The following is an 11,938-nucleotide window of genomic DNA, read 5'->3' as shown; positions in this document are numbered from 1 at the left end:
TTCTGCATACTTTAGTGTAAATCGTTATTGTCTTAACTTCATTTTGCTTTTTTGTCACTTTTGTCACGGGAACACATTTTACGCATTTATACCAAAATCATAACACACACATGTCTTGTGATGTGCATCTCTATTAGTATCAAAACTGATAAGAAACAATTTTGTTTTATTTCATACAACATATAAGATCAAATCACAGTCATTCAATGTGACACAACAGGAAGCTTTCCCATAATACGGATTTAAAAAAACCATGCATGCATACTAATTAGAGAATAAAGACAATATCTGAGGAAAGATCATCGTGTGAAGGGTTTCCTCGCACAATATTACACATAGTAAATGATTAAAATCTGTCTTTTATAAGGAACATTCTATCTTGTGATTCGAATATAAATAAGGCAGGTGGGGTTGGTCAAAACAATATCTCTTATCTATCTAGAACGCGCTTTCAGTTGCATCAACTGTTGGTTTTGGGAGAGAGAATGAAAAATGCAGAATTAAATGGAAAATAGGACGAATAACTGATTTGTATGAATGGTGTGTGTGATTGAAAGAAGATAGCAAAGTTGTAAAAAGACAAGACGAACATCACGAGAATATATATTTCTTTTACTTATTAAAAAAAAAAATGCATCAAATGCTACATTCACCACATATTCATGAAATATTGATATACATGACTGTATATAACGTTATCTTTATCAGACCTTTCACTCAGTAAAAACATTGTTTTTTAGAAAGCGAGTGGGGGGAGTTGGTAAGAAGAGGGGGAGGGTAACTATAATGATTAAAGAACAAATATAATACGTACATAACCATAAAAAATAAACAGATGAATTAAAAGGTAAAAGAAAAAAAAGGAAAATGGAGACATTAAGGTAGACAATAAATATCTCATAATGAAAAATTCATGTTCGGTCTGATAAATTATGCATTACGCTCTTACGTCATGTGCACGGTAATATTGTAGCCGGGCCATCAGTTTATCGGATCTGTCAAAGTCTAACGCCAACGAGACTCTTTATGTGGTCTCCGATTACGTACTCTACACTAAAGTGTGCATCATTCTTACAAATATTGACAAATGTGTACGTTTCATACACGGGTAACTTGTAACAGATGCTACACAGAAATGACAAAAAATAACTTGTATATATGTCTTTATTATCAGAAATATGTCTCTTACACCACAAAAGTAGCTATATTTTACAGTATATACAGTAGGTCTACGCCAAATATGCAGGGTTCATGTAGGCAATATATTTTACTGCAACTCGTCTCAAGTTTGCTTCCGTTCTGATCTACGATCAGATCCCGTTATTTTATTTCCCCCTATTATAACGTTATCGAAGGTTTTAGTTTCTAAGGTGTGATGGTGTGCTAATCGGTAAATATAGTATAATTTTGAAGATTCGTGCATGAAGTAAATTCCAAGAATCATAATGGTCGCTGAGCAATAACATGGAATACACATGGATTGACGGGGACCCAAAAGGCAAAACGAAAAACTTCGCATCAGTTACTGTAGGCCTAGAAACTGAACATCAGAATGACCGTCATGCTATGTTCCTACGTTTTTGCAGGATAGAACTTAATTCCCACTGTATGTCAATGCTGAAGGAAGTTAGCGGTTTTGAATGCAAACACTCGAGTTTTGAGCTACGATAGATATGAATCGCAACATACCGGTATACTAATTTTCGTCCGGAAACGGATAAATAATATACGGAATTAAAATTGCTGGAACATATTTTTATTTTTTGTTTTTGTTAAAATCTTTACTTACGATTTGAAAGATGCTATAACGGAAAATAATTCATTTTAATACAGTACCACACAGAGCAAAATATTTGTCTCAGAAAAAGCTTATATAATTCCTGCTGAATTAGACTCTTTTTGAAAGTTTGAGGTCAGGCCTACATGTAGCTTGCAAACTGGTTGTTATATTTTATATAATAGATGAATAAAATCATATTAAACTAATAATGTCGACATAATTAAGGCATTTTGTCGACATCATATAGGAAGGTGTCGACATAAACAGAAGAATATGTCGACTAACCACATGTACATGCCTACATAATGATTCCAATTTGATTATGTAGAAAGTCGGTAACTCGGCGATTAATCGTGTTTATGCTCGGGTGTGACACCGACTTGTCAGTTATTGATGTCGACATCTAAACTAAAAATGTCGACATCTGGTATGCAAAGTGGAAAGTAAAGGCCACCCTTTCATAAAGCACTGTGTATATGCAGCAAGGCACCATACAGCAGAGATCGACGTTGATTTTGTAAATTCAGGTTTTTATTTATTTGATTTCAAAATTAAAAATAGTGATCCTGCACATCCCGGCCATGCAGCTGTAGCCTGTGTGTTCAATTAATGGTGTACGTAGCTGTAAGTCCGAGCTGAGGAAGTTAGGAGTGCAAAAGCACTCTGCTTTGGACAACGAATTTCCATCCTCTTGGCCATAATCATTTATTAGTATATATAACCGTGGGTTTAAAAGCTGTGTGTGTGTTATGTGGATTAGCATTCCTACTAAGTCCATGTGGTACATACCGCACTTTACTATATTAAAAGAATGAATGAAAAATGCAAAATGCTAAATATGTTATATTTCTTGCGAATCACGAAAAATCACGTAATTTAAAAGCCATAAAGTTCACAGTACAGGTACACAATACACATTGGGAAACCAGCTTTACTTGTAAGCTTGCCCTGTCCATATATTATATATATATATTTACATCCCTGGATACACGTATATATAAAGGCACAACGAATTTTTGTTATGGTCTTAATGGCTAGATTCAACCGTCGTAAATCGTTTTGGGCAGCCAATCAAAGTAAACAGACTATTTATAACCATGTGAAATCCAAACAAGATGGCAGGCAAAGCGACCGATTCTAATAGAGCTACCATCCTGGTAGCAATAATATAGGCAGGTTTTGCGGACTACTTCTAATAGGGCATGGCGTTTGGCAAGCTTCATGTGTATATGAAACGAAGGAAAGTTACGCTGATAGATTAGATCGCCGTTTTGTGTTTGTCATTCAGATTTCTGGATATAGAAACATGAACATGTAGAAATCATACTAGAGGTTCCATGCGTAGACCCACACCAACACCTCGTTTGACTATATACATGTATTGGGAGGAGTTCATTCATGTTTTACGGTTATCAATAACCAGAATTTAGCTGTCACAGGAAGAAATCTGAAGTACCCGGAGAAAAACCACAAACCTACGACCAATACTTTGCTGCTGCCTCGCGTAGTCCAGCGATGAAAGGCTAGTTATAGTTTATCCGAACATGTCAACCACTCGGGCGAACCATTATGTGTGTCGGGGGAAATTTACAAGTGAATTCGTTTTGGAAAATCTGCATTCTATACAGTATTAAGCCGGTTTATCGCAAGCACAGAAAACGAGGGGAGGGATGTACTCCCTATCGCAAAGGATGGATGAGTGAAATTATAAACGACATTGTATATGTGATGGAAACAGATACCTGCTGTCTTTTGTTTAAAGAAAGTACACTGTATCAGAAACCAATGTATCTTCTCAGCGAAGTGTTACCATGTAATTACGATGGTGTTTATTTAGATCAAGTTCCGCGAACTTTAAAGTACACGAAACCTGTTCCCGACGTAAAAGGACTTAGGATCGATCTTGTATGGTTACAGTAGCCTAAATGTCCCCACAGAGTACTATAAACACCGAGTCTGTTAGTCAAATATAGACTTCAATGAGGTAAAAATAGAGAGGTTTCGGTACTGAGACAAAGTAATATCGCCAATTTGACACTAAAGCTTATCTTTGTGTCTACAGTACAATGACAGCCTGCCAAGAACGAGATGTAGTACTTAGTGTTCTCTGAGTGTCGCTGAAATAACAAAATTAGACTTCTTGAAAGCTGCTATCCGCTATACTCAGATAGAAGTTTAGACGACCAACATACATGAACTTTATCTAATAAAACGTTGGAATTTCCCATGTTGTATATATAATGGTAACTATGGCAATTGCATTTGTTCCAATTGATGTTTTAAGATCATTTTTATTTGTTTTTTTCTGCGCATGCGTCCTACTTCCATTCAAATAGACAATATAGAGCCTTCCAACATTGACTCATTCTTATCTAAATCAGAGTTACCTCCCATCAGTTCGCTCCGACTCAATCGGATCCCCTCGGAGAAATTTCCGGTAATCTTCGGAAATATTTCCGAAGATTCACGAAAATGACTCCGAGATGTCGCGATTCCGACTGTGAAACGAAAGGAAGTAACTCTGATACTGCAGAGCCCGATTCTCGAAACAAAAAACGTCGAATTAATTAAGAAACTTAAGTCACTTCATTATATAACTAAAATATTTTCTTTGGCTCAAAGTTTATTTGGAGAAATCATCAGAATGATAATTAGTTTTCCTAAGGGAACTATGAAGACCCCGTTTCCTTCTCCTCTTTAATCAAAGTAATTTTCAATATACAGTATTCTCTAATCGTCGTACTTCTCGGATTTCATGCAAATGTTGGACCCTCTGAATTAATTTCGCTTAAAATACTGCAACACGATGCAATTAACTTGCTCAAAATACGATTAAGAAAGCGAATATGTAAATGTATTCATGAACGCACTTTCTAAATATTTGTTGCATAATGGCGGGGGGTGATAGCGTTTAATTTGCTGGTCGTGACTAACGCATCATCAACTACAGCAGGGATGAAATGACACGTATTCAGATGATAACGATTCTTATACTGATATTAAATTTATGTAGTCAGTAGGCATTGTAAAGTACCTCTTCGTTTCTCATATATACGCATCGACATCGATGTACACGTTGTGGTAAGGAAAAGGAGTGCTTGGGAATTGTGATTGCATTTTGGTTTACGGCTTTATGAACAAAGCTAAGGAAATATTTTCTATAAATTTCATTGATTAATGGTTTACGGACACCCGACGAAATGCTTTTGTGCTTCCGTTAAATGGAATATTACGATCAATTAATCATCTGGAACATTGTTCGTCAGTGACCTTCATTTTTCCTCATAAATCTATTAATTGGGGGACACCACAGTGTGCTTTGAGGTTTCACATAGATACAGCAATCGGATCACCTCGGAGAAATTTCCGATAATTTTCGGAAATATAACCAGACATCGGATATATTTCCGAAGACTGCCGGAAAATACTCCGAGTGGTCGCGATTGATATATGTTACTGAAGCGTCATTCCAATACAGAACCTTTCAATTGATGTTCAAAGTAGGATGATTTTATTCCGGAACATCTAGACTACGCTTGTGTTGCGATGTCAAGCATGATAATACATTTACGTGAGACCGAACACGTTATCATTAAAAAAATCGTGCTTGATCTCAATTAGGGCGATTTCTATCAATTATCTTGTCTTTGAATTAGAGATGACAGTCACAAAGCCGAAAAGTGACGCTGGAACGGAAATTACATGCGGATACAGGAAAAAACTCGATACTGGGGAGGTACCAGTACTTTAACTATAGACTTAGTTTGATGTATTATCACTTCATCCTGGCGATTCCACATCGAACAGAGCACTAATGACAGCGTACCCTACTGCCAGTGTCAAAGTGTGTAACCTTATTTATATCCACATAATCCAATTTGGACCCTTTCTCTTTCTCTAATTGCGAGATGTCTTCGCCAATGTGTCATTGTCAAAGTGTTCCAGCCTCCGGACCCGTTACAATGAATTGGCGGGAACATCCTGCCCGTCTTCATCCGTCACGTCACCCCTCCACTCAGTCCATCCATCCTGCTCTCGTTTCATTACCGCTCTCCGTTAGCACCCTATCCAAATACTCCCAGATATTGGGGCCATATATTCCCAGTCGGTTAAAGTAACCTGGTTTTAAAGGGATTAATGTGAATACTTACACACGCCCCTTATTTCGTGGAGTTTGTGATTTCCACAAAAATAGAGAAACGGACCGGTCTGTGTAAAATGAATCTTTTAAGTTTTTTAGAGAGGTTGTCTACAGATCTTTTCACAGAAAAATTCTATGCAGTTAGCTCCTCCATATATAGTTTCTTCAAACAACGCACTGTCGACCCCGAACTGTCCGGAATTTTCTTCAATTTCATCTGCAATTTGCGCTATATTGCTCTACATCTACTGTATTTTCTTGCTCTTTTTATATGCTTTCTGGTGTTTCAAATGTGTTTGCTCTTTCATTCTTGTATCTCCAAAAGTCTACAGTCCACGATGCGAAGTATAGAAGTCAATACTTGAGTTATACAAAACAGCAATATCTGGTATTCATTTTTCAATCAAAATTCTGACGCCCTAAAATCTAATTAAGCAAATTATATTCGCTTGAACTCGTACACCACGAGAAATGTTGAGACGTATAACTAAATCACATGCAATGTAATAAAACTAAGTGGGGAAAGACAATTCCACAAGCGTTCGTAAACGTTCCCATGTATTCAACGATTAGGGAACGAGTATGCGTATTGCGACAAAATCAAGCGACCCGCTCTGTGGGATTGCAATGTCAATTTCAGAGCTAACATGTTTTAATTAGCTTATATATAGTTCCTAATAACTTTTACGTAATTTTTCGCTGTATTAATCAAATAAGTTTATACAACTGTATCATACTTGTTCAAAGTGCAATTTCAAACGTAATAAGAAATATAAAGAAGAGTATCGAAGTTTCGCCAAATTACATAACTGCATGCAGTTGAACTCAGTACGTGTTGTGGGTGTTCTCACAGCTACCAAAATATTTTCAAATTGACATGAGTAGGTCTAAAAAGTAACCTCCATCATCGGATATCTTGTGCTCAATATACGACCAAATCTCTCATGTCTATAACACTGACGTAGAAAAGATTCATTCGCATCCAGTCCAAGGAAATCGTTTCACCATTGTGTGTCCTGTCTTCCCTGAAGATCCTTAATGGACTGGTCTAATCTTTGATTTAGAAGAGTCTAAATGCGTCTTCAGGGGTGAATGAGTTAGTCACACCTGACCAGTGGGGTCACGTTCCAGATTAAATCGACAACATGATGCATGGCCGAATCAAAGCACTGCCAATAACCCCGGCCATTTGTAATCATTACACAAACTAGACGACTCACGCTTTTCACTGGACGTGTCAACGCACGCACGACAGCGAAGTGCGCGTGCCGTACAATGCAATTGATGGGCACAATAAAGACATTAGGGCCTTAATGAAAAGTTTAATCTCATTTTAATCCAATTATTATATTGCCCACGGAGTATTCTCAGATTTGGACTAAAAAAACTTTAATTTTGTTTAATGAGAAATTTACATGGATTCTCCTTTGCGATTGAGGCCGTAATACCATTTAAAACCTGGTGCAGATAGAATTAACTTTTATAGCCAATTACGCCTCTTTTTAAACAGTGTTTAAGAGATTATTTTGTCACTAAAGGGGATTTGATGAAATTAAACCGGCAAGTCGTCGACGTAGAAATATGGCCTAAAACTCAACCTCAGACCATTTTCCATTCCACAGACGAACTTCTAACCCTATGTCTGGACATTATGGCTTCTTCTGCACGCAGGTGATTCAATTTGTTTGACGTGGATTTTCTCTTAATTTTAAAACTAAATGAAGTTACATTTATTTTTTTGTATTGACAGAAATATCTCCCAAATAAATCTTTAAAAGTACTTCTACACTGCTAAAAGTATCAGCGATCGCCCATATGCAGCCTCTCGACGCTGTGCATCATTTGTGTGGACAACACCAATGAAGTGTTCAGACATTCCCATGCCACGAGTTCTAATCCAACATTAGCAGTACTATCATAAAGTTTTTCTCCGGGTACTCTGGCTTTTTCCCCAGCCCGCACCTGTTACGGCCGTCATATTAGTCAGGTCTAGGTTATGTTTCCCAAAACCAAAAGCAGACAATTTCATGACATACATGGTCTTGACTCCATTAGATCGTTTTCTTTTCCAGTCTTGCATCACAGTTTGAATGTTTCTGGAGGCCTACACTGCACGTTTAGGTTCTGTGTTCATTGTGCCAGGTCCCTGTGATATTAAACATAATTTTTATTTTGCTAACATTTATTACCTAAACTTTCATCCCCACTTTTTGCAGCCCATGAACAATTTGTTGATTTACTGCGTGGTGCCAGATGTTTCTGGTAAATCTGTTTGTTATGGTGTCTTGTGTTATACATGTATTTGTGTTATTGTGTATGTAGTTGCTGGTGTTGTTCAGCCAACAGTACCGTTTACGCTTGAGTTGTTGCTTACTAAAACACTGCCTGTGTTTGCTGTTAAACCTTGAAGTCGTTGATTGCTGTTTCATGGTTAATCAACTTACATTTGCGATTCTCCAACTAGTTTATAAATCTCAAGTTCAGAACATTACCAAAAACTTTAAATTCCAAAATACTATACTCACAATATCTCTTATGTCCAAATTCAACTTTCGGGACTTTGTCATACACATGCAAACTTTCGCTTACTTCAATATCCTTACAGAATCCTGTAAATGTCACATTAAAAAAAAATATTATGTCCTAATAACGACTTAGGATGTCGTAATAACGACATAATATCTCGTTATAACGACTTAGTTATGTCGTAATAAGGACTTAGTATCTCGTAATTACGACATAGTATCTCGTAATATTGACTTAGTATGTCGTTATAACGACTTAGTTACGTATGTCGTAATACCGGCTTAGTATGTCGTAATAACGACTTACCTATGTCGTTATTACGACATAGCTATGTCGTAATTACGACTTACCTATATCGTTATAACGACATAGCTAAGTTTTTATATCGTTATAACGACATGTGACCCAAACAGGATTCCGTGATATCCTGATACCCACAAATAAACGTACATTCGGTTACTTTTGCTAGCAAATTTGCAATTTTGATAATTTTTAAAGATTTAAGATTGCACGATCGCACTTTATGAGTACATAATAAATTCGTGAATTCATAAATTCATTAATCACATGTGTAGTCATTTTGTTGATTAAACTTTCTCGATCAAATGACAATATCCCACGAAATCTCGAAAAGTCTCTCCCCACGAGAAAATGTCAAAGTTTACGATATAGTTTTGGAAGATACCCATGGCCTTCGACAGTCGTCGACAACAGCGAGAAGTAGAGTTCAAGAAATACCATAATTACACTACAAAGAGGATATTTATTGGCCGTCAAACTGTGAAATCGGAGAGCAAATCCCAGCATCATTGAATAATTTAAACAGCAATTTCAGACTGGTAGCCTTAGTAATAACGGCCCGTTGTCCGTTTCGCACCAGGGGTATCTTCTGTCAACAGCGGGGTGGCGAGTGTCAACACACACATACAATAACGCCTTTATTTTATGGCTGGAACTACCCGATAATGATACAGATATCGTCGTATTTGTACAGTGAATTTGAATATCAATGTCGGCCATCTGAAGAATGTTAATTGTGTCCATATTTCAGAAAGCATATTTCAGAGGGAGGCATGCTAAAACAAGGCGGTCCCAAGGGCGAAAATGTTGCTGTGAAACCATGATTGCGAACAAAAATGACAAAAGTCGAAAAAGAACAAATTACCGGTAAGACCATTCCATTTCCAATATATCAAAACGAAACTTATAATAATCTAAATGGTTAATACAGAGAACAATGGTGCTATACATAAGATGCACATCAATGTAAATTATTATTAACAACTTTCCAACAATTAATTATATATGATTATTATGCTGTTCCATCCTTTAATGGCTCGCGGTCAAAAATGCATGTAAAGCTATGATTCATGGTTTTGAATTTAATGCTCTTGTCATAATGAAGATAATGTATTGGCGACGCCTGTAATTAAAAGCTTTATAATGCTTGACACATTTTCAGGAGTTTAAAAGAATATGGCGAATGGGTTACTTGTATGTAACATATTCTAACATATTAATATTATGCAGTCAGGTAAACTCTCATTCGCTAGTTTGAAACCAACATGGTGTTTTACTTAGGTCAGTAGACCGCGGGTCTGTGGTTTTTTCCGGGGACTTTCACCAATGGATACCAGCCAGTCATTCAATAGCAATGATTGTAATAGGAAAGTTTAGTAGTGTTAGTTGTTTCAACTCCAATACAGAACATCGAAATTCAACGAATTAAATGTTTATCAGAATCTTTCGAAGACTAAAACAATTCGCGACCACAAGGTTTCAGGACTTTGCGAAAATACCACATTAGCAAAAATCATCGACTATACAGTAATAAGATATTATTGTTTGAATTAGGGCAAGAACTAGAATAGGAACCGGCAAATGGATCTGTATGGTACAAGTTCCTGTTATGCATAAGATTTGTACATATTGAGAGAAAGTTACTACCCAAATGATTTAACTTGTTAGCCACAGGGATCTGAGAATTAGTTATAGATTATATAATTATGGACCCATCAAAGTGCCCGAAGATCAATTTTAGACATGATCGAAAATCGGTAAAAATCATACTCTACATAGTACTATATTTTACCGATTTTTATCTAGACCTCTTAAACGTCTAAAATGGGCTTTGGGCACTTTGTTGGGACCAAAATTATATAAACTGTGACTAGTTCTCAGATCCCTGTGGTTGTTACTAGGTGTTGGCAATGACAGAAGATTTCACAGTGTCTGGCCCAATCGTGGACGGCACCACTCAAACACCAGGCGCAACAGCGAGGACGGTTACTCAACACCAAACTCGGAACTGTAATTCTATTTTAGGAAGTACCCCTGACTTGTACTCCATCACGCCGAGTAACTAATTGTGGTGATCTATCTGGTTTAGTTACTGTCTTTATTGATTTTAAAACAGATGCACAGCTTATAGTGAAGTGTGCACATTCTGTATGGACACCGTTTCAACACCAGCAATGACTTAACAGTAAAACCTGTCATAGCTACCACCTGCGTAATAAGACCACTTTTCTTGGATCACACACCAGCAATTTGAACACAATTTGCCCTGTATTGCTATTTGGCATACAGACTAATTTTCTTTGGCTTGACTACATACAATTTATTGTTTGTGTATATGTTTATCTATAGACAATAGGAACTTGGAAAAGGACAAAATCACATTCTGAGCAGTAGAGCCGATGGTTTTTATATGGTAACCAATTCAATGTAATGTATTTATTCTTAGATTATTAAAGATTATTATTTTTAAATAGACTAAAATACACACTTAATTAAACCTTGAGACTAATTTCTATTTAAGTACACACTTAGGGTAAGAATGTATCAATGAAATATTCCAAAAATTATTGAAATATTGACCCAAGGACGTATATGAGAAGGATACGTCACACTGGGTTTTGGGGAAGTCCAAGGCAGGAGCTTTTGTATTGTGCACTGACCGTGACGTTGGGCGACGACTGATTTTCCTTTGATATCCGCCAGCGCAGCCTTTGATGTAGCTTGCGGGTGCGAGGGTACGTCTTTACTTTCTGAAGCGGGTCGTCATTTCATGAGCTGTCGTATTTTTTTAACGAAAGTTTAAGACATAGCCTCTAAATCTTCCGTCCTTAAAACAAGTTATAAACGTTGTGAAATTTAATAAACTTTACATTGGTGTTTCGTTTGACTCGATAAGACAAGTATTTGTTGAGAAAAACGGTTTGTATTCCCAGTTTATAGGCGTCTCGCGTGGTGTTTAGTAATGTAAAGAGACAGACACGAATCCTTCTCACTTATAAATCCTTGATTGACCCATCATATTAAAATACGTTCAAAATTCACATCACACAGGAATTTGATATAAAATACATTATACTGCATCTTATTAGTGGAGAAAAAAATAAAAATATCACAAAGACCAGTAACTGCCAAGGTGGAACTGTTGAATTAGAATGCGACCTGAATTTGCAATAAAATAGAAACTATTAAAC

Source organism: Argopecten irradians, chromosome 7 (genome assembly GCF_041381155.1).
Source record: "Argopecten irradians isolate NY chromosome 7, Ai_NY, whole genome shotgun sequence".
Lineage (NCBI taxonomy): Eukaryota > Metazoa > Mollusca > Bivalvia > Pectinida > Pectinidae > Argopecten > Argopecten irradians.
The sequence above is the reverse complement of the archived record's forward strand: the minus strand, read 5'-3'. Positions refer to the sequence as shown.